The following is a 23,118-nucleotide window of genomic DNA, read 5'->3' as shown; positions in this document are numbered from 1 at the left end:
TCTGTCATGGAATTAGCATGCAGTGGTGGTCTTATGAAAGCCATAGTCAGCTTGTTTAGATTCTCTTTCTTGACCATTAGAATCACAGAAAAGACCCTTATACATAGTGGCTGTTTGATAAATAAGTATGAATGACTGGATTTTTCATTAGCACCATAAACTAGCCAGTGTTTTGTTTTGTGCCCAGATGACTGTATTTTGTTAGACTGTTCTAACAGTTCTAAAGAAAGCAATGATTCCACCAAAGCCTGTGATTCTGTGAAGTGAAACTCCAAGAATGCATCGCTCATTCCAGCATTCAACCAGGCTTTGTTTCTGTTCTTACAGACGCTCACAGGGTGTCAGGGGTTTGGCCACGTAAAAGCAGAAGACCACTGTGTTAGGACTGTAAGAAGATCCAGTTTAGGAAGCAGAGGTAATGGACAAAGAGCTCAGCAATGTGTGATGTTCTAGGCAAGCAGTTGGCAATGAGATTCAAAGCAAAGAGGGGAGGCTGGGCACAGTGGCTCATGCTTGTAATCCCAGCACTTCGGGAGGCTGGGGCCAGGAGTTTAAGACCAGCTTGGGCAACATAGTGAGACACTATTTCTACCAAAAAAAAAAAAAATTAAATTAGCAGAAGATGTTGTTGCACACCCGTAGTCTTGGGTACTTGGGAGGCTGAGGCCGGAGGATCACTTGAGCCTAGATTTCAAGGCTGTGGTGAGCTGTGACTGCACCACCACACTCCAGCTTGGGGGACACAGCAGACCCAATCACTTAAAAAAAAAAAAAAAGGCAAAGAAGGAGGTGTCCCGAGAGTGAAAAACCTCAGGGTGAAAATTTCTATGCATCACCGTCACAAAAATAAAAAGGCAAGCCACAGACTGGGAGAAAACATTTGCAAAAAGTATCAAATAAAAAACATATCTAGAAACTAGAAACTATTCTCATTATTCAATAATAAGACCAAAGACCAAATTTTTTTTAAATGAGCAAAAGATTTGAACAGACACTTTGCCAAAGAAGATATACGAATAGCATTTTAGGTACATAAAAACATAGTCTTTAGTCATCGGGGAAATGCAAATGAAAACCACAGTGAGATACCTTGCCACTCACACCCACTGGAATAGCCAAAAGTAAAAAGACTGATCTATGAAGTGATAGCAAAAACATGGAGAAACTGAAATTGTCACATACTGCTAATGAGAATGTACAACAGTAAAACCACTTTGGAAAACAGTTTCTTACACAGTTTAACATATACTCACCTAATGATAAGGCCTAGCCCTTAGAATCTTGGGTGGAGAAATGTAATTGTAGAATCACACAAAGATCTGTTGACTGATGTTCAAAGTAGCTTCATTTGTAATAGCTGAAACTAGAAACAATCCAATGTCCAGCAATAGGTCAATGGATAAACAATTGCAGAATATTTCTACATGCTATCCAATGAAAAAAAGAAATGAACTATTGATACACATGACAATGGGGATCAATCTCAGAATAATTATATCTAGGGGAAGAAACCAGACAAAATAAAGGTACATCTTGTATGATTCATTTATAAGAAATTTTAGAAAATACAAACTTATCTATTAGGTTGGTGCAAAAGTATTTACTTTGCTGGTTCCCTGGAGTCACTGGTTCCTAATAGATCAGTGGTTCCCTGGAGGGAGAGGTGAGAGAAGAGAAAGGGAGAGATCACAGGGGCACCAGGAAACTTGGGGAAGATGAAAATGTTCTTTATCTTGGTTGTGCTGATACTTTCAAGAGTGTACATATGAGGTCAAAATTTATCAAATTTTATACATGTGCAGTTTTTGTACTTCAGTTGTACATCGATGCAGCATTTTTTAAAAAAAGAAATGGAACATGTCTTCAGACTCTCCATTATTAAACCACAAGATCTAAAGTTGTTTTAATTCAAAAGTTCCAGTGTAAAACCACATGAAATATGAAATCATTATTGAGATATCCCCCAAAATAGTTAAATTAATCTACTGTGCCACAGAAGATAGGAGCATATCTGAGTCTATTTATATTTACGTGTTGAATTAGATGAAAGGAGTGTTTGGATAAGCAGTAGAGAACAAATTAAAAATTGGTTCACAATAGTGAACCAGGCAAATGACCTAACCTGTGAAGACCTGGGTTAAGACTCCAGCACCACTGACTGACTGCAAGCTAAAGACTGCAAGCTGTACCAATTATCTCAACATCTGTGGAGTCAAAGAATTTTAATATATTATATAATCTAAAAATGTCTACAGCATAATTGGTAGTGAGGCTCAAATGAGAAAATATATGTGAAAGTTTTTATAAAACTTTAAACAAGGCTGGGTGTGGTGGCTCATGACTATAGTCGCAGTACTTTGGGAGGTCAAGGTCGGTGGATTGCTTGAGTCTCGGAGTCCAAGACTAGCCTGAGCAACATAGACAGAGAGACCCCATCTCTACCAAAAATACAAAAAGCTTAGCCAGGTGTGGTGGTACACACCTGTTGTCTCAGCTACTTGGGAGGCTAAGGCCAGGGAATCGCTTTAGCAGGGGGTGGAGTGCAGAGGTTGCAGTGAGTGAAGAGCATGCCACTGCACTCCAGCCTGGGTGACAGAATGAGACCCCATCTCAAAATTTAAAAAAAAAAGAAGACAAAAAACTTTAAAGCATATAAGAATGTAAACCAAAAGAATTCTAAGCCCTCCAACCAACTGAATGGATCTCCCTCTTGGCCAAAAGGATTCCAAGGAAACCTAAAAAACTAGTTTAGACCATGATGGGAAGTGGGGGCGGTTGGACTTGGCTCATTATACTCTCCTCCTTTCAAAGATCTGAATAGTGAACATTTGCCTTCTTCTGTCTCTAAGGGCCACAACCTGTGAGACCATCTACATAATAAAAACCTTGGTCTCCACAACCCCTCATCTTAATCCAGACACTCATTTCTATTAATTCCTGGTCTTTAGATATTAACTCTTTCAACCAACTGCTAATCAGAAAATCTTTGAATCTATCTGGAAGTCCTTTTCCTCGCCCTGCCAAGCTTCAAGTTGTCTTGCCTTTCCAGACCAAACCAATATGCACCTCACAGGCACTGACTGATGTCTTATGTCTTCCTAAAACATATAAAACCAAGCTGTAACCCAACCGCCTTGGGCACATGTTCTCAAGACCCCGTAAGGCTGTGTCATGGATCATGGTCCTCACATTTACCTCAGAATAAATCTCTTCAAATATTTTACAGAGTTTGGCTATCTTCATCAACGAGAATTAACAACCATATTCTGATTATAATAATTACTGTATGCCAGACAGCATCCTGAGTGCTTTTCCTCATGCAATCTTTCCAATACCTTCCTTGGAAAAATTCCATGATTTCTCCTCCACTGTGGACCAGCACACAAGGGCTTCTGAGAGTTTTGGTAATTTGCTCACGGACACAAATCTAATGCCTTTTGGGGCTGTGGCTTTCTGAATCCCAGGTCTTGCATGGTTCACCGTCCATAATCGTGAGCATTACATGAATGTCTTCTGTGATTTATATACGAAGGGGCTCCAAATATGTAAGTAGATGCTTCCACACCCTGGGAGGCTGGATTCCCCACTGCGTTGACTTTCTCAAACTCTGTGGAATGTGATGTTGACTGAAACTTATCATGAAAAGCTTTGCTATAAAACAGAGCTGGTGTAAAGTGTGTCTTAAAATCCTTTCTCTATACATACCTGTAGGTAGAGACTATCTCCATTAACAGAGGAGGGATGATGCCATTCTTATAAAGAAGCTGTACTGTGAGCACATTTCTTCCTAAGTCTGTAGCAGCCATTTTTACTATGAAAAGGATCTGTCCAGATGAAAGAGGGGCCGCCTGTGGAGCACAGCTGGATGGGGGAAACAAAGTTTTCTTCTGGGACACCTGGCTTTGTTTATCAGGTACTTTATTGAGACTTCTCTGTTTCATCAGCCCATTCATTTCCCACCCTTTCTTCCATGTCTCTGCTTTTCTTTTCCAAAAGTTTTTCACCTCTCCTCTTCTGTGTCTTACTGTGGCAATGATCACTCACTGATAATTTAATCAAATGCGCACCTAACATCTTGAACTGGCAGGTGAAATAGTCTTACCAAAATAAAATGGGGAAATGAAAATGAATAGTAGCTTAAAATGATATCTAGCTGACTTTCAATTTCCCCGTTACACTGACAGAAACAGAGAACACAGTGGCACGAAGATACTCCAAAGAAATCACTTAAACCATCACTTTACCGCTCTTCCTAATCATCTGTGTAGAAACGGATAATACCTAGTTTATTAGACTGTAACTTAATGAGCTTCAGAATGGGCAAATAGTAAGAAGTAGAGGGAGAAATTAGGCAAAAGGAGAAATAACACAATTTATATGCTGCACTCTTTTATATGTATATATATATGTGCTATGTTATGTGTATAATGTATAAGTATACATTTCATATACAGTAAATATGTGACATATTATGCTATAGAATAATTACATTGTATCTCAGATATGTATGTGATATTTATTTATGTATTTTTAGTCTGAAGAGTAAAACTCCATCATAAATATCCTTACTGAATTTCATTAATTTGGTAAAATTATGTATTTAAGTGTATATGTTCCAAAGTGTTGATATAATAGAAAAAAAAACCCTATTATCACAAAGGAATTGTGCTGTGTGTACAGTTAATTCCAAATCATTATTCCACCCCATATAGCATTATTTTTGAGATGTAGCACAATTTTCCAGAGGAAAAAATTTAAATGCAAGAATTAGATCTTACCCTTTAGGACAGCCCGCTTCCTGTTTCCCAGACAGTGTATCTCATTTCACGTGTGCCCTATGTATTGTGGAATTGCCTCTGGAAAAACAACCAGAAGGTCCCAGAAATACATGAGGTAGAGAGAGTCAGTTTCATCACCAAGTAACAAAGGAAGCTGAGACCTGAGTTAATAAAACAAACCCAATTTAGTCTGCTCTTGTTCAGGAATTTCACCTTCAAAGACGTTTTTTGGCTTGAGTTAGATTTAAGTTTCAGGGTATAAGTGGTGGAAGTTGTTTAGATATCCAGCATTGAGTAGACTCCTTTGTGTGTCTGGAGAATTTCCTAATTAGGTCTTTATATTACTCCATCTTCATGCAGCTGACACCCCAGACTGGACAAGTTACAAAAGGAAGAGAGGTTTAATGACTTACAGTTCCATGTGGCTAGGGAACCCTCACAATCTTGGTGGAAGACAAGGAGGAACAAGTTATGTCTTACGTGGCAAAAAGAGAAAGAGCTTGTGCAGGGAAATTTCTCTTTTTCAAACCATCACATCTCATGAGACTTATTCACTATCACGTGAACAGTGCAGAAAAGACCCACCCCCATAATTCGATCACCTCCCACCGGGTTTCTCCCACGACTCATGGGAATTGTGGGAGTTACAATTCAAGATGAAATTTGCTTGGGGACACAGCCAAACCATATCAGTCTTGGTGGGAGATGAGCCCTGCCCCCACTACTGAAGCTAGAAAAAGCAGAATTTCCCCTTTCCCCACCTCCCAGACACAGGGTAGGCATGTGTGGCCTGGGCTCAGCCAGTCCGGTTTTAAAACTGAAGCTGGTGGTCAGAGTGGAGCAGAAGGCACAACTCTGGCAGCTTGCAAAGCTCACTGCCTGGCCTCAGGGGAAGCAGAGCTGGGGTCAGCAGCATCCAGCTGCAGCCTGCTTAGCTTGTGCTGGGCCTGGCCTTGACTGTTATTCCAGCTATCCTGCTTATCCTGTGTTCTGCTTGTTCAGTTCCTGCATCTCCGTTCGTCAGTATCATTCATTCAGTTGCATTCTGGCTTAAGTCAAATGGACTTGGTTTCTCTTACTTAAAACCAAAAGCTCTGAAAGAATACTATAGATACATGTTTTTCTCAAAATTGTGTTTTGTCCCAATGCAACATTTGTTTCTGTAGTCTTATTTATTCTATGTACAGCTAATCATAACTCAAACAGATTGTAGTGTGGGAGTAACATCTAAACTAATAAAAATACTGAATTATGCATTTTTTCTAAATGCAATGTTACTCTCTTCAAATGTATGAAATGATTGGAATGTGCTTATTCTAGTTCCTGGAGGAAAATTATGTTTAAAAAATTCATTAAAATGAGGTCTGTTTAGCAAATAGATGACTTGTTAACAAAGAGAGGCTCCTATGGTTTTAAGAGTTTGTGGAAAGTTTGGTATCTCAGGAAATTATAAATATCCAGTGGCCTATATTGTTTGTGATGCTAATTGAGTAAACAGACCCTCAGAGGCTGGGATTTGTCTTCAAGGAAATCAATGGGAAAGAAATCAAGATCATCCCCATTTTCAAACTCTTCTTCTGGGTTAAGGCTTTGGTTCCTTTGCTAAGGATGTGGGGATGTAGGAAAAGGAGAGAGCTTCTTGTTTAAAATGAAAATATTCTTGGATAATTGATGTACGAGTGAAGTGGTAGGGAATTAGGTTGCTACTCATTATGAAAGTAAGTCAGAGGACACGGCACGTAAGAGAGCCATGTTTCAAAAGTAGAGCACTGCATAGTAGTTGATAGTTCCAGGCTGAGGCCATGAAGGGACAGCACGAAAACCCTGGACACAAAGGAGAGGTGGGGAAGCTGGGAGAGCAAGAAGACCTTCAAGTGGGGTGTGGAGAGGGGAACAAAGGTGAACTATGAACTGAACTGAACTTCACTATTTTGTCCAGTTCGGTTCAGTTCTGTTGATGCCAGAATTCCTATCCATTCTGAAGCAGTGGAATGCTCGTTAACGATAACTTGCTGTGATGGGAAAAAGTTCCCATTCTACATTTTAAGACAAGTTTATAGGCCTGGGTGCAATGACTCCCACCTATAATCCCAGCACTTTGGGAAGCTGAGTGGGAGGATAGCTTGAGCCCTGGAGTTTGAGACCAGCCTGAGCAACACAGTGACACCCTATCTCTACAAAAGAATTAAAAACTAACTGGGCATGGTGGTGCTTGTCTGTAGTCTCAGCTTCTCAGGAGGCAGAGGCAGGAGGATATCCCTTCAGCCCAGGAGTTAGAGGCTTCAGTGAGCTGTGATCATGCTACTACTCTTCAGCCTGGGGCACAGAGCAAGACCATCTCTCTTAAAAAAAAAAAAAAAAAAAGACCAGTTTATAAGAAAATTGGTCTATCCCCTCAGCTTTTTAAGGTAAGCTTTTTAAAATGTTCAACCTAAATATCCTTTTGTTATCAATTTATTTTACCATTTAGGCCTCTAAATTGTCAGTCATATATGCTGGTATTTTGCCTCACAAAAGAGCACATTTAGTCCCTGGGCTGGCCCAGAAATAAATAGTTGAGGTTGAGTTTGTTTCTCTTTATTGTGCTACTGTCGCTGCTGCTGCTTTTACATTTTAGCCTCCTGAGTCTATCCTTCCAGATCATTGATCATTTCTGAGACTCTGCAATTTGCCGTAATCTGTCAGTATCTCCCCAGCCCTTAACCAATGTCTCTCATTTGTTTTTTCCCTTGACTCAACTGTTTTGTAAGAAATGAAGGAAGCTTGAATATGAGTGCCTGTCAAGCACAGAGACGCAGTAAGACTCTAGATGCTAGAAAATAACAAGCCCGATTCTCCCGGGGACTAACTGTGCTCCCTGAAGTCAGGCTCATGTTCTCTTACCGGAGAATGCCTAGGCTCTCTTGTGAGTCAGTGTCAGCTAAACACTAGGACGACGTGGGGCTCTGTAGGGAGTCCCAGTGGGAAGGGGAGGTGGGACGATTCAACATCGTCCATGGTTCTTAGAAACTGCAACTTTAAGCAAAATGACAAATAATGACACTGACTTGACCACAGGCTAATTGATAAAACAAGAGTTAAGATCCTACGTCCTATTTCTGATCACAAAAACATGACGAAACTTCCAAAAAGACCCAAAACACTTCTAATATTAAACATTGAAATAAATGTGAGCCATACTTAACATTGAAGAAAGATGAATAAAAACAAGTGTTCTTATCCACCTCAGAGGGTGGCTGCAAAGACGCAAAAGATTATTTCAATCTCTCTCTAAGCAAATGCTGCCCAGTGGAAGTGGAAGGGCTATAGCACCAGCAGACCTGAGTTTGAATCCCAGGCATTCTTCAGCTAAATGGCTTTAGTTAAGATCTGAGCCTCTACTTCTTTGTCTGTAGAATGGGGATAATACCAGCATCATAGGGTTTTTGTGAAGATTAAATAAAACAATGTGTAAGGTGCCTGCCACATTTGAGATATAAAATAATTGCTAGCTCTTTTTAAAATATAAATTCAACTTTTATTTTAGATTCAAAGGACACACGTGCAGGTTTGTTACATAGGTATATTGTGTGATGCTGAGGTTTGGGTTTCAATAGATCCTCAACCAGGTACTAAGCATAGTACCCAATAGTTAGTTTGTCAACCCTTGGCCCCTCCCTGCCCTCCCCCACAGTAGTTCCCATGTCTATTGTTGCTATTTTTTTTTTTTTTTTTTTTTTTTTGAGACAGTTTCGCTCTTGTTACCCAGGCTGGAGTGCAATGGTGTGAGCTCGGCTCACCGCAACCTCCACCTCCTGGGTTCAGGCAATTCTGCTGCCTCAGCCTCCTGCCCAGCTAATTTTTTTTTTTTTTTTTTTTTTGTATTTTTAGTAGAGACAGGGTTTCACCTTGTTGACCAGGATGGTCTCGATCTCTTGACCTCATGATCCACACACCTCGGCCTCCCAAAGTGCTGGAATTATAGGCGTGAGCCACCGCGCCCGGCCCTATTGTTGCTATTTTTATGTCCATGAGTATCCAGTGTTTAGCTCCCACTTATGAGTCGGAATATGTGGTATTTGTTTTTCAGTTCCTGTGTTAATTCGCTTAGGATGATGGCCTCCAGCTGTATCCATGTTGCCCCAAAGGCCATGATTTAATTCTGTTTTACGGCGTTGTAGTGTCCCATGGTGTATATGTACCATGTTTTCTTTATCCACTCCACTGGTGATGGACACCCAAGTCGACTCCATGTCTTTGCTATTGTGAATAGTAATGCTAGCTCTTTAATCCTTCTGTTCTCTCCTAAGGTGAAGAATTAAGAATTAATCTTGAGAATTAACATTGCAGTTATTAAATGTTGCAATAAAGTATTAAAATAATGCTTCCGAAAATGTTCTGTAGGCTATGAAGAACAATATAAAGTATTTTGAAAGTTAATGCACACCTTTTATCCCAGCACTTTGGGAGGCTGAGGTAGGAGGATCGCTCGAGGCCAGGAGTTGAAGACCAGTCCAGGCAGCATACTGAGACCCGCATCTCTACAAAATCCACCCTCGCCAAAAAGATTAAACCAAAATGAAAATTATTGTATCCTTTTCCATCCAACGTTCTATTTCCTAGTCTCTCTTCCACATAAAACCTAAGGAACTGTCATCACTCACTGTCTACTTCCTCACTTCCCATTTGGCCCTCAAGTAGCTGCCACTTTCACTACTCCCTGAACGCCACTCTTACCTGTGTCCCCCAGTGACTTCCTAACTGCTAAGTGCCCTGGGTGTTTGACTTTATTTTAAGCCCTCTGCAGTATGGATCAATATAATGCATAATATTTTCTTTAGATAGACCATATTGTATACATTTTGCTCCTACCTTCTTTGACCTCTTAAACATTCCCCTTCTCTCCATTTCATTCTTATTTGAAGGTTCCTCTTCCCCTTCCCATTCCTTCAATGTTGATTCTGACATGACTCTGCCCTAGGCTCATTTCTGTTCTCACTCTTCATCTCTGTATCCTAGTGAGTATCCCACCTGCTCACTAAGTTGCCCCAAGAAGCAGTGCCCATGTTTGTCTCAGGCACTGTTACATCTGTAGACCCTTGAACTTCTGTTTAGTAAAGGCCCCGGGGGTGACTAGCCAGTAAAGGTAAAGAGAACTATGGTTCCAGGGGAGCAAAGGGCAGATGTTCCTTTGCTTAGAAATGCCCTGTGCTCCTGCAGCAGCAGGCACCCCATTGTTTAGCTACTAAATGAACCAAACAGAAAGAATTACAATCTGGGGAGCCCAGGTTCAGGGAGGCTTGCTGCAGCTCTGAGAAGAATGGGGCCATGGTGCTGGAAGGTCCAGGGCTCCTTCTTTATTAGTCCGTTCTCATGCTGCTAATAAAGACATACCTGAGACTAGGTAATTTATAAAGAAAAGAGGTTTAATTGACTTACAGTTAGCTGAACTGTGGGGAAGCCTCAGGAAACTTACAATCATGGCGGAAGGGGACGCAAACATGTCCTTCTTCATATGGTGGCAGGGAGAAGAAGAAAGAGCAAAAGTGGGAAAAGCGACTTATAAAACCATCAGATTGCTTAAGAACTTACTATCATGAGAACAGCATGAGGGTAACTGCCCCATGATTAAATTATCTCCCACTGGGTCCTTCCCACAACACATGGGGATTATGGGAACTACAATTCAAGATGAAATTTGAATGGGGTCACAGCCAAACCACATCGACCTCTATAGAAATCTGGGCCACCAAGACATCATTGCAGGACGGACCAGCATCACCTGTCAGCCTGTAGAGGACAGGCTTTCAACAGTAAGGATCTGTGGCAGTGAGATTTCAAGGCAGTCTGTCCAAACCTCCCCAGAGATTTTGCACAATTTAGCCTCTTGTAAGTAAAACTTAAGAGGAAGATACTAGTCTTCCTATTGATATGGCACGTAAGCAATTATGTCATTTGTTAAAAAACACAAAAGAGAGGAGATCATATTTATACTTTAGTTATGGTGCCCAGTTCTTAGCATTCACCATGGCTAAAATACCATAATATTATAATTATTTCTCAATAAATATAATACTCATTATAGGTATTTCTCTATAAATATAATACTTATTATATGTATTTCTCTATAAATATAATTCTTATATTTATTTCTCTATAAATATAATACCTGTTATATATATTTCTCTGTACCCAGAAGCCTCAGCAGAAAAGGGAGCAAATAGAATATGTGTTCTCATTGACAGCCTTTAAAATGAGTAGCAAATTTATAACTTGCTTGTGTTTCTCATCGAGATGTGCTCTAGCAAATATGTGCTCCCCTGAGAGCCCTGAAGGCAGCCAACACTTTGACATGCTCAGTAAATAATGAGCAAGCCCTTTACAGAATGTCATGCCATGTGATGGCTCCAGATATGCTACTTGCTAGAACGTGATGGAAACAACTTGCTGAGAGACCTGAGGCATTCAGTCCTGCTTCCATGGAGCTCCTGGCATCAATGTCACTCCTGAGCCCAGATGAGACTGGAGCTTAAAGTGAAAGTAGCCATCATTCCTTCAAGAGACTGATGGAGCATAGATGCATGCAGGAGTTGCCATTCACATAGTAACGTGTCTCTCAGGTAGAAGATTCCCTAGTCTCTTTGTCTCAGGGGGCATACATCGTCTCACCTTCCTATTCCTCTCAAAAGGCAACCTTACTAAGATCAGTCACTATCTTTGAGACCCCAACAAAATTGGCAACTCTTCCCCTTCCCTTTTCCTTTTCCATCTCTTCTCTGTTTCTGAAATTGCCCCTTCTCAACCAAATAATTCGGTGTAGTCCCTCACCAGCGAAGCCTGTGTCTAGACTTGCCCTGACACTTACATCCCACCCCTCTTCCCCACCCATCTACACCAAATGTCATTGTCCACTTAGATCAGTTTTCTCAGGGAATGTGTGCCTTGCTGTGCTGACTGGTTACTATGTGTATTTTCATTTTTAAAAAATATCTCTCATAGACCAGGTGCAGTGGCTCACACTTGTAATCTCTGTCTTTTGGGAGGCCAAGGTGGAAGGATTGCTTGAGGCCAGGAGTTTGAGACCAGCCCGGGTAACATAGCAAGACCCCCATCTCGAAAAAAAAAAAATTAGCCAAGCCCAGTGGTACATGCCTGTAGTACCAACTGCTCAGGAAGCTGAGATGGGAGGATTGCTTGAACCCAGAAGTCCAAGACTGCAGGGAGCTATGATGGCACCACTGGACTTCAGCCTGGGTGACAGAGCGAGACTCTATCTCAAACAAACAAAAAGACTTTCATAGACATGTTTGTACTAAAGTTTTGAGATATAAATCAGTGACCTGCAAATGACAGCTGAGTAGGTAGGGCGTAGAATTGAGAGACTCTAGGCCTCCTCAGGATGAACTGTGGTACTACAAAGATGGCTGCCTCTTTCTCCCACTGCTGAAACTCCCAAAAATCATATAACTCACAAGTTATAAAGTAATAATCTTATTAGAATTTTTTAAACATTAAACACAGACCGCCAACTAACTGCCTACCTGATTATTCACAGGCGGTTCCAACTCAGTACATCTTTATTTAAATTCATTTTCTATGTACCACCCTCCCCCAACACACATATAGACATGCACACTGTTACTAAGGTATCTATCTACTTCTCCTTCCCCCCAGATCTTCTCCCGACTCCTAAACACTATTTGAAGAAAGATGAGAGAGAAAGAGAGACAACTCAAGATGAGGAAATACCCCTCTGAGTAAATCTGTACTTTGAAACACAAAATATTTATTGTGGAAAGATCATTTTTACTACAAGAGGCTGGGTTACCTGTAAACAAGTTGCATTTTGTTTGTTTGTTTGGTTTCGTATTTTTGTTTTTACCATCAGAAATGGAGGGTCCAGAACAGAAAAGGTCAATTATAAGAAACTTACAATTTTCCCCTTCTGTTACATGTTAATTCTCCACCTTATTTCAGAAAGAATTTTTAAAATGTAAAATACAGGGTAACTCACATTAAAAGAGGGGAGAATCGAAGTACAAAACACAAAGAGTAACGCACATGGATGCAGTGCTGATGACAACGTACATTTCATAATGAATTCTTCACTTACAACTCCTGAGCTCCAAGGTAGGTTTATGTTCCCAGCAGCTAATGACAAAAGAGCAATTCACAGTGTCAATGGCATGAAAAACAACCGCTGCTTAGGAGAAGTACAGCTTTCTCTCCAGGAAGTGGCAGGGTTCCTTCTAAGTAGGACAACATTCTTATAACAGACTCCTGACAACTTACATAGGACCGTAGGACCGTGTCTTACAGCCTACTTCTAGTACCTCCTTTGCATCAAAACACCCTGTAGAAGAAGCAATCTTTCAGGAGACCACTGCAGTATAATGCAAGCCTTCAGGCTCCCTTGTTCCAGGGGGTGAATTTTAGAATAGCCTATGAAATTCATGGTCTTGGCATACATGGATCAGTTGAGTTGATCAATACTCAAACAACACTGAGTAACAGTAAATACCACCTGGCAAGTGGCAAGAATGTAGCAGTCAGTTATACCCATCTTCCATCACAGATGAGCTGAGTTTCATTGGTATCTTTTTGTAGATCACCAAAAATGGGAGAACGTGCTCCCAAAGTTTCCGTAAAATAGTATAAACACAGATCGACTTCTAAATAGCTGGAACCAGATGACCACTTTAGGAAAACTGGTCACAACAAAAGAATGTTTCATTCTGAAATGGTCTGCACCCTCCAAAATAAATGACTTGGAAATATGACCCAAAGAACAAAATGAGGATATTTTTGCGAGGATGTTATCTATGAACCAGATTTTTAAAATGAATAATACCCATCAAATAGAATGGCATTAATTTAATGTTTCTCTGATGATATCAAACTAGTGTTCTGTTGCTGTGATAATCACAGCTAGTCCATCTTTCTCCCTTCTGTGCAAATAACAGGATTACACTTTCCTGTCTCCTTGGAAGTTAGGCATAGTAGTGTGACTTACTTTGGTCAATGAAATGAGAGGCAAAACAATGTCACCCTCAAATGGAAGATATAAAAGCCAGTATACAATTCTACACAATCCCTGTTCCTCCCCTGACAGTCATTAAGACATAGAGGGCCGGTGCAGTGGCTCATGCCTGTAATCGCAGCACTTTGGGAGGCCAAGATGGGTGGATCACAAGGTCAGGAGTTCAAGACCAGCCTGGCCAGCATGGTGAAACCCTGCCTCTACTAAAACTACAAAATATAGCTGGGCATGGTGGTAGGCACCTGTAATCCCAGCTACTCAGGAGGCTGAGGCAGGAGAATCATTTGAACCTGGAAGGCAGAGGTTGCAGTGAGCCAAAATTGCACCATTGCACTCCAGCCCTGGTGACAGGGCGAGACTCTGTCTCAAAAAAATTAAAAAAAAGAAGACATAGAGGTGGAGCTTTCTTTGGTCAAGGTGTCTGTATCAGGTCTATGCAGAGAAGGCTTTCAACAACTACCCTATTCTGCCTCTCTAACTCACCTGTGCTGGGCTGTGTATTCACACAGCACACTCCTTCCTACTTGGCAGCCTTTGTATCTGTTATACTGACAGTCTGGAATGCCTTTTCCTCTCCTATCCTTTCAAAACCCACATAGATAACTCCTTCTAAGACACAACTCCAGCCACCTCTACCAGAAGGCGTTCCTGAATCCTCATCCCATCCTTGACTGGCATTCAAAACACATTTTTTTTAAAACCTAACCCTTGTTTTTATTTTGTATTTTATTTTTTATTTCCTGGAGTGGGGATACATAGTAGGTATATATATTTGTAAGGTACATGGATCCACATTGATTTAGTGTTGCATATCAACTTGAAATTATATTCTCCCCTTCCTTGGGTTTGGAGCTCTATGAAGCACAGACTGGCCTATTCAGAATCTTGGTATTCTAAGCTCCCAACTCAATACCTAGCATGTAATACATGCTCAATAAATTCTATTGGGTGAATAAATGACTCCCTTAAGGAGTGAGTGAATGAAAATGACTATGTATTGAGGAAAAGGAGAGAAGTCGTGTCTCCAAGGGCCATGGATGTATGAATATTGGATGAAAGTCTTTTGTTTTTCTTATGTCCAAGTTTACCACCCTTTTCAGAAAAGAAACTTCACCATGGAAAATTGATTATTTAGGCTCTCCAAGTTTTACATATTAACTCAAGTAAATTCTAGTGACAGCCCTGGAGCCTGTTTCAGTGTGGTGACATTAGGCAAACCCACTGAACACGCTATTTCTTCACCTGTTCAGTAGGAAAACAGATCCATGTATCTCTCTTCCTCTAAGTGCCTCCTTCTACTGAAAAACAACCCCAGATAACATTTTATTTATTTTTTTTTTGCCAATCAGTTTGAGCTTCTGAGGTTAGCCTTGAACTGATGACCTCGCCTTCGCGAGCACCATGACCTCCGGCGGGAGCCACTTTGGACCCCCCCAGATAACATTTTAAATTACAGGCACAAAGCAGTTGGTCAAGTAGCCTTTGAAATTGAGCCAAAGAACAAAATCCCAGGATAAATATCTGAAGTAGCGATGATATGTATTTCATGCCTCCCACCTACTGATAAAAATTAGGCTGGCCATTCTCACAAAACAACTAGGACAGCAGCATTCTCCCCTCTGCTTGCAAAGGTCAAGGTTCAGGGTGTGAATGGCATCTCTCTCATTATAGTAACATGTTCAGACACTGCGATAGCATTTCAGGCTAGCTTATATGCTAGCTTATGAAGAAATAGAAAAAGGTCAAGAATTCGTTCTCTTCATTATTGCCCTGTTTGTACAACAAACAACCATGGTGCTCTTCCCTATTCATGTTGCTTAGTGACAAGAGTGTCACCTTCTCTCTTTTCAATAAAATATATTAAAAAGCAAACTTTTTAAGTCAAACTTTCTCAAAGGATCAGGAAATGAGAAACCACCTACAAAACAATTGAAGGTCATTCTAGGAGTAACATGAACTTTACTTTTGCTGATAGATCCTTTGAGGGAAGGTGGGGGCTATTGTGCATGTCATATTCTTAGAACAAATATAGGTGTGCAAATACGGCCTGGTCACAGAAACCCACTTGGCTGCAGTCATCCTTGGGAGGCTGAGTAAAGGACAACAAATGTGAACTTTCTCTCAAAATGAAATACTGCATTCTGAATTAGCCCAGTGGAGAAATCCAGCTGGAAAGAGTACCACAGGGTTACAGGTATTGGGGACGATGCATCACTATCAGGAAACAAACGCCAAGATAGACCATATCCTTGCAAGAATGAGCTCATTGTCACACTGGGGTGCCCTCCAAGAGAGCAAGATTGAAACCTCCCAGGCACCATTCTCCAGCAAGATGTTAAGAGGAAGAATAATGCTGCCTGGCACGGAGGGAGAACATGACACTTATTCACGATGACAAGGGACTCACGTGACACTTATTCACAATGACAAGAGACTCAGCTAGTGGTTCGCAATTTTTCTGAATCGTTATTTTATAGATGAGCTCACAGAAACCCTAAGCAGTCCCAGAATCTGACACAGCAGGACTGGAGTCTGATTCATGAGCTGGCCCAGCCATGCATACGTTCAGAAGGACAATCAGACCCTACAGCCTGGAAAAGCCAGGAGCAACTGTTTGAGTCCTCGCCCACCCCTTTTTCAAATTTTTACTTTTTGAGACAGGGCCTTTCACTGTCACCTAGGCTGGAATACAGTGGCACGATCGTGGCTCACTGCAGCCTTGAACTCCCTGGGCTCAAGTGATCCTCCTGCCTCAGCCACCTGAATAGCTGAGACTACAGCTATTAATTTTTGGCAGAGTTCAGGTCTTGCTATGTTGCCCAGGCTGATCTCAAACTCACGGCCTCAAGTGATCCTCCAGCTTCAGTTTCCCAAAAGGCTGGGATTATAAGCATGAGCCACTGTGCCTGGCCCCCACCCCTTCTGATAGTGGTTCAACAATGTGAAGAAGCCAAGTGCCAGATGCCTTTGAAGAAAAGACAGACTGTGCGGCTTCTAGAACATGCACTTTCAGAATATTTCGCTCGATACCTTAGTTCATGGTATTCCACGCTGAGAGGCTGAGATTCAAAACATGGCTAATAGCAGAGAACAAGAGCAGTGCAATGGGGCGGGGTCAGGCTTCATTTTTATTCAGACATCTATTTGTTATCTTAACTCCTCCCAGCAAAGTCTGCACCTAGAGGTGGGCTGTCCCCTACAGACCCCCAGCACTGAGAAAATAGATTGCGCTGAGCTGGTCGCAGTGTAGATAACTTGGCTTTCATTAGGGTTCAGGAGTGAATGAGGATCGGCAACTCTCCCTTGTTAGTTCACAACTACGCCTCTCTTGCCTCTCTCAGCACCAAGCTGCCCCATGCAATCATTTAAAAACCAATCAGAATCTACCCTGCAGCCACCTTTTATCCCCTTGGCCATAATTTCCCCACGCTGTCTCCAGCAAATAACCTGGTCTCACCAGTTTATCCTACTTGCATAGCGAGTAGCATTCAGTGTTGACAGTCCATATAGGAAAGCTCATGAAAACACACACAACAATATGCACATCTGTAACTGATGTATAGTGGATGATGGTCCGTTACATAGAATTCCCACTTAGGTTTTCCACGTTAAAGTCTTGGGGAAGCCAGGCCAGTGGCTCATTCTTGTAATCACAGCACTTTGGGAGGCTCAGATGGGAGAATTGCTTGAAGCTAGAAGTTCAAGACTAGCCTGTGCAAGGTAATGAGACTTTGTTTCTGCAAAAACAAAGAAATAGCTGGGCTTGGTGGAGTGTGTCTGTAGTCCCAGCTACTCAGGAGGCTGAAGCAGGAGGACTGCCATTTGCACTCCAGCCTGTGTGACCTGACCCTGTCTCAAAAAAGAACAAAACACAAACTCTTGGGCAGATAGTGGCAGTGCAAAAGTCATTTGCAAAAGAGCATTTTTTTCATTCAGAATCTCATAAGCTTATCAGAATCTCCCTGCTTTTGCAAGAAAAAAATTCGTTTTGCTCAGGTTGATTTCATCATTAAGTAAATCCTCTCTTTTCTTTTTTCTTATTCCAAAGTATTCCCAATCTCCTCTGTTTCCCTGATCTGTTTTTAAGACGTATATCATCAACCTAGCAGCCACATTTGAAATGCTTCTGCAAGGTATGAGAAAGCATTCAGAAATATAAATTCTCTAAATAAAAGTGTCAAGCTCCTAGTTAAATAAGATGAATTTATTTTTCTTTTGTATATCTGCAGTGTAATTCATTTCCACCATTTGAAGTCTTGTTCAGAATACCAGATTCATGGGTTCTTCCTAGCAGAAAACATTAGTCTAATTCCTTTACTTAAAATGACAACTTCCCTGCAGATCCCCTAAGCAGGCTTGGAGTATGTGCAGAGGCTCTCAGCAAATTAGCTATAGTCATGTCCTGAGATGAGGTGACCCTTTGCATGCTTAAAGCAGATTATTTAAGAGAATGAAAGGAAGCAGACCAGCACTAGAATAATTTTTAAAACACTCTCCAGTCATTTGTAATGCAGCAAAATCTTCATTTAAAGAATGGTTTATTATTTCACAGATGCAGATGTACCAAAGGTCATATTGTTTCTCCCAAAAAACTGTATACAGTAAAGGCTAAATATAATGCAATTTGGCCATGAGGTGTATGTTAATGCCATCTCTCAGATTCTTTTCAAATGAGATTCCATTATTTGTTCGAATTCAATAGCAGGGCCTGGGGCCCTGGGCCTCCATTCACAAGCTGGAAGTAATATGGGCCCTTCCATTTTTTTTCTTTTAAGTTACAGAAGATGATCGTACTATATAATCAACAAGCTATTGGAAGAAGCCAAGCATTTCTGTAAACTAAGTTTAGTGCTGTGATCAAATAAATCTTACAGTAGTGTTTCAGGGTGCATCCTTCATGATTATGTATCATAGTAATTAAGAATAAAACTGACCAATATGGTGAAACCCCGTCTCTACTAAAAGTACAAAAATTAGCTGGGTGTGGTGGCGTGCACCTGTAGTCCCAGCTAATCAGGAAGCTGAGACAGGAGAGAACCTGGGAGGCGAAGATCGCAGTGAGCTGAGGTGGCGTTAATGCATTCCAGCCTGGGTGACAGAGCGAGACTCCATCTCAAAAACAAAGAAAAAGAAAGAATAAAACTGGCAAATGTATGCAAATGAATTTAATTAGTGTCACATTTATATAAGAATTGGATTTGGCTGCTAGTGACAAAAAATCCAAGACAAAAGAGATATAAAAAGGATAGATATTTATTTCTCTCACATATAAAAGGATTCTGGTTAGAGGATTTAACTCTCTCCAATGTGAGGTTCTATGGTGAGCACTCTGGACTCTGAATCCAGGAGATTTAACTCTCCTCCCAGGCACAGAGAAATGGTGATTTCTAAGTTTCTGAAATCAATCCACATCCATTAAGAGGAAAATTTGAACACAGTGCAGGACTCACTGAGTACAGTGACCAGCTGTCCCGATTTGCCTGGGACTCTCCCATTTTAGCACTGAGAGGCTGCATTCAGGGAAAACCTCAGACTGGGACTATCGCCCTACCACCAAGTGCCTCCCCACAGTCAAAGGAACAAGACCCATCTGCCAGGGTGTCTTCGCTAAGGTGCCCCATCCTGGTCCATGCCTGGTGTTAGCACTTGTCAACCCAGCTAGTCCCTGCATCTAGTCCTGCCTCTGCCATCACCTACCCAACAAATGCTTGTTAAATTCACATTTTATGCAGGTCCAGGTCCAACTCACACTGTATCTTCTTCCTAATGAAATGTGGTTCACCAGGGACAGGGACGCCTCTCTTAAGCATAATGTCCTTTTCCTCTTTCCTCCATGGGAATTCAGGTCACCATGAACTGAAAAGGAGAAAGAGATCGTGAGAACTCTGTCTGAACACCAGAAGGCAAAACCCGAAGTCCTCAACTGTCATAATATTTGAAAAATATTGTTCAGGTATATGAAATAACTTCAAAATATTTCCATACTATATTGTTAAGTGGGGGAAAATGAATTTACAGAATAATATGAGCAGCATGATGCCAGTCTACAAAAATATGTATGTATGTATTTTAATAACATGACGATAGAAAGAAAGACTGTTGCCTCTGAGTTTTGGAACCAAGGGAGGAGCAGCTGCGATGGGGAGGAGTAGTTCCATTCAAAAGTCACTGTGGTAAGATTCCACCTTACCTCCATTACAATGGCCATTACTTAAGTAAAAAAAAAAAAATAGATGTTGGCACAGATTTGATGAAAAGGGAAAGTGTATACATTGTTAGTGGGAATGTAAATTACTACAACCTCTGTGGAAAACTGTCTGGAGATTTCTTAAAGAGCAAAAAGTAGATCTACCATTCAATCCAGCAATCCTATTACTGGACGTCTACTCAAATGAAGATACATCATTATATAAAAAAGACACCTGACCCTCCGTCTCAAAAAATATAAATAAATAACTAAAAACAAAACCATCCACCTCAACCTAAGAGTCAAAGCCCTGGGAACACATAAGAAACACCAGCCAAACAGGCTCGGTGGCTCACACCTGCTATCTCAGCACTTAGGGAGCTGAGGCAGGAGGATCACTTGAGCCCAGGAGTTTGAGACCAACCTGGGCAATGTAGTGAGACCCTGTCTTTACAAAAAAAAAAAAATCTAAAAATCAGCTAGGCATGGTGGCATGCGCCTGTAGTCCCAGATAATTGGGAGATGGAGGTGGGAGGATTGCTTGAGGCCAGGAGTTCAAGACTAGCCTGGGCAAAATAGGGAGACCTCTTCTCAGAAAACCAACAAAACAAACAGCAGCTAGACTATCAACAAGAAGAGAAGAAAATCAAAGGCAGAATGTTGAGAAATACCTACCCCAGAGGCATACCTCAGAGGAAGAAGAGGAAACAGAAATAGGAACATTTAAGGCAGGAGCACCAAGACACTGCAGCAGACGGGCCAAAATAAATGAAAAGCGGACCAGGATGGAAGGAGAAGGAAAGCTCCACGTGACTGAGTCTGTCCTGAGCTGGCCTGTCACTCTCTGAGCTCTGAGAGTGAGAGGACAATTCCCAAACCGCACTTGCTGTGGGCATGCCAGGAGGCATGGGGCTGAAGGGTGCAGCCAGAAACATCAAGCCACATGAGCTCCCCACATCAGGAAACTGTACATGGGGAGGCAAGCACACCACCCTCCAGGGCACCCACCTGTGACCCACCTGGAGCGTCAGGCTTCTGATACCTCCCTCTAAGAACATCAACAGCCAGGACAGGCTGGGTGCAGTGGCTCACGCCTGTAATCCCAACACTTTGGGAGGCCTAGGCAAGTGGATTGCTTGAGGTCAGAAATTCGAGACCAGCCTAGCCAGCGTGATAAAACCCTATCTCTACTAAAAATACAAAAAAATAGCTGGGTGTGGTGGCAGGTGCCTGTAATCCCAGCTACTTGGGAGGCCGAGGCAGAAGAATTGCTTGAACCTGGAGGGTAGAGGTTGTAGTGAGCCAAGAACGCGTCACTGCACTCCAGCCTGGGTAACAGAATGAGACTCCATCTCAAAAAAAAAAAAAAAAAAAAGAAAAGAAAAGAAATGGGAGCAACCAGGAAAGAACTCCAGCAACAGTAGCTAAATAAAAGCATTTGTCCCCTTTCTCTAATCACCGTACTTCATCTCAACTATACAGGGACTATAAATAGAAGGTGAAAGAAATAAAGCCAACCACTTCTCTCTCACACAAGACTCTCAGTGCTTGGCAGCTCTTAGAGAAATGACATGAGCACTAAATCTGACAAGAAATTTAAGTTTTGATCTGGACCTGACTGCATTTTTTTTTTTTTTTTTTTCTGAGACGCAGTCTCCCTCTGTCACCCAGGTTGGAGTGCAGTGGTCCAATCACAGCTCACTATAGTCTCCAACTCCTGGGCTCAAGCAATCCTCCTACCTCAGCCTGAGTAGCCAAACTACAGGCATGAGCCACCACGCCTGGTCCCCAACTGCATTGTTTTTTTGATACCTGATTATAACAGAGAAGCTGTGGGATCTATCCTTAAGAGAAATGAAATGGAGATTCAACAGAGCATATTGTAAGGTTACATTTGGAGAAAAAAAAAATAACTACTTCTTGTGTGTGTCTCACCAAATTCAAACTGTTTAATAAACCAATTACATTTACAAACATGCTGAACTCTCGGCAGAGCGGTCTGAGCTCTTGGGAGCAGACAGTTCCAACTACCACAAGAGTGGAAAAAAATTCAGAGTGGCCTTTCAGCCAGAGCCCAGACATTGGAGTCTCAAAAATGTGTGCAAAAGTGCTGGGCACTGTGGCTCATGCCTATAACCCAAGCACTTTGGGAGGCCGAGGCAGGCAGATCACTTGAGGTCAGGAGTTTGAGACTAGCCTGGCCAACATGGTGAAACACTGTCTCTACTAAAAATACAAAAATTAGCTGGGCGTAGTGGTTCGCACCAATAATCCCAGCTACTAGGGAGGCTGAGGCAGGAGAATCGCTTGAACCTGAGGGGCAAAGGTTGTAGTCAGCCGAAATCGTTCCACTGCACTCCAGCCTGGGTGACAGAGCAAGACTCCATCTCAAAAAAAAAAAATTTTGCAAAAGTGTGTGTACATCCATGAGTGTGGGAGTGACAGGTTGTGACCATGTGTATGCAGAGTGTGATGGTATGCACATCTGTGTGTGTGTGTGAGCAACACACCAGATTGAATGTGCATGATTGTAGGTCTCAGTGACAACACAGAAGAAGGGATGGTCCAAGACCAAAGGGAAAAGAAATAGCATAAGATGGGACAATGTTTTATGAAGGCTAACTGGCCAAAGGAAAATAAGAAACAAATTTAAAAGAAGAGGGGTAAGTAAAGTAAGTTTAGCTGCAATTTGGATTCTAATTTAGGAACCAGGGTCTTAATCTAGGGAGAAGAAACTCAACATGATGTACTATAATGGGGATTTCCAGACTTGCTAACTGTATTCTCTCCCAAGCCATTTGTCTCTCTGTTAGTTTAATAATTTTCCACAGCTGCTGTGTAATATAACTACTGATGTACTACCCAGCCAATTTCTCCCAGCCAGTCCTGCTGCCAGGGAAACTAATGTGAAGAGACAACGCCAGGGACTACCCTTCAAACCTGCAAGGGCTTGCAAACTGGGTCACAGTTTTCTGGTTGCTGAAGGGAAGAGAACCCACAGGCTGCCATCTCCATTTGATATATATATATTTTTTTTTTGTCTTGCAAACAGCAACATCTTTCTTTTGGAATTCTGAAGAAATCGATTGTTTTCGTATTTGCCTGACTCTTTAAGGAACAAAAAGCAAGTTCTG

This window comes from Callithrix jacchus, chromosome 7, assembly GCF_049354715.1.
Source record: "Callithrix jacchus isolate 240 chromosome 7, calJac240_pri, whole genome shotgun sequence".
NCBI lineage: Eukaryota > Metazoa > Chordata > Mammalia > Primates > Cebidae > Callithrix > Callithrix jacchus.
The sequence above is the reverse complement of the archived record's forward strand: the minus strand, read 5'-3'. Positions refer to the sequence as shown.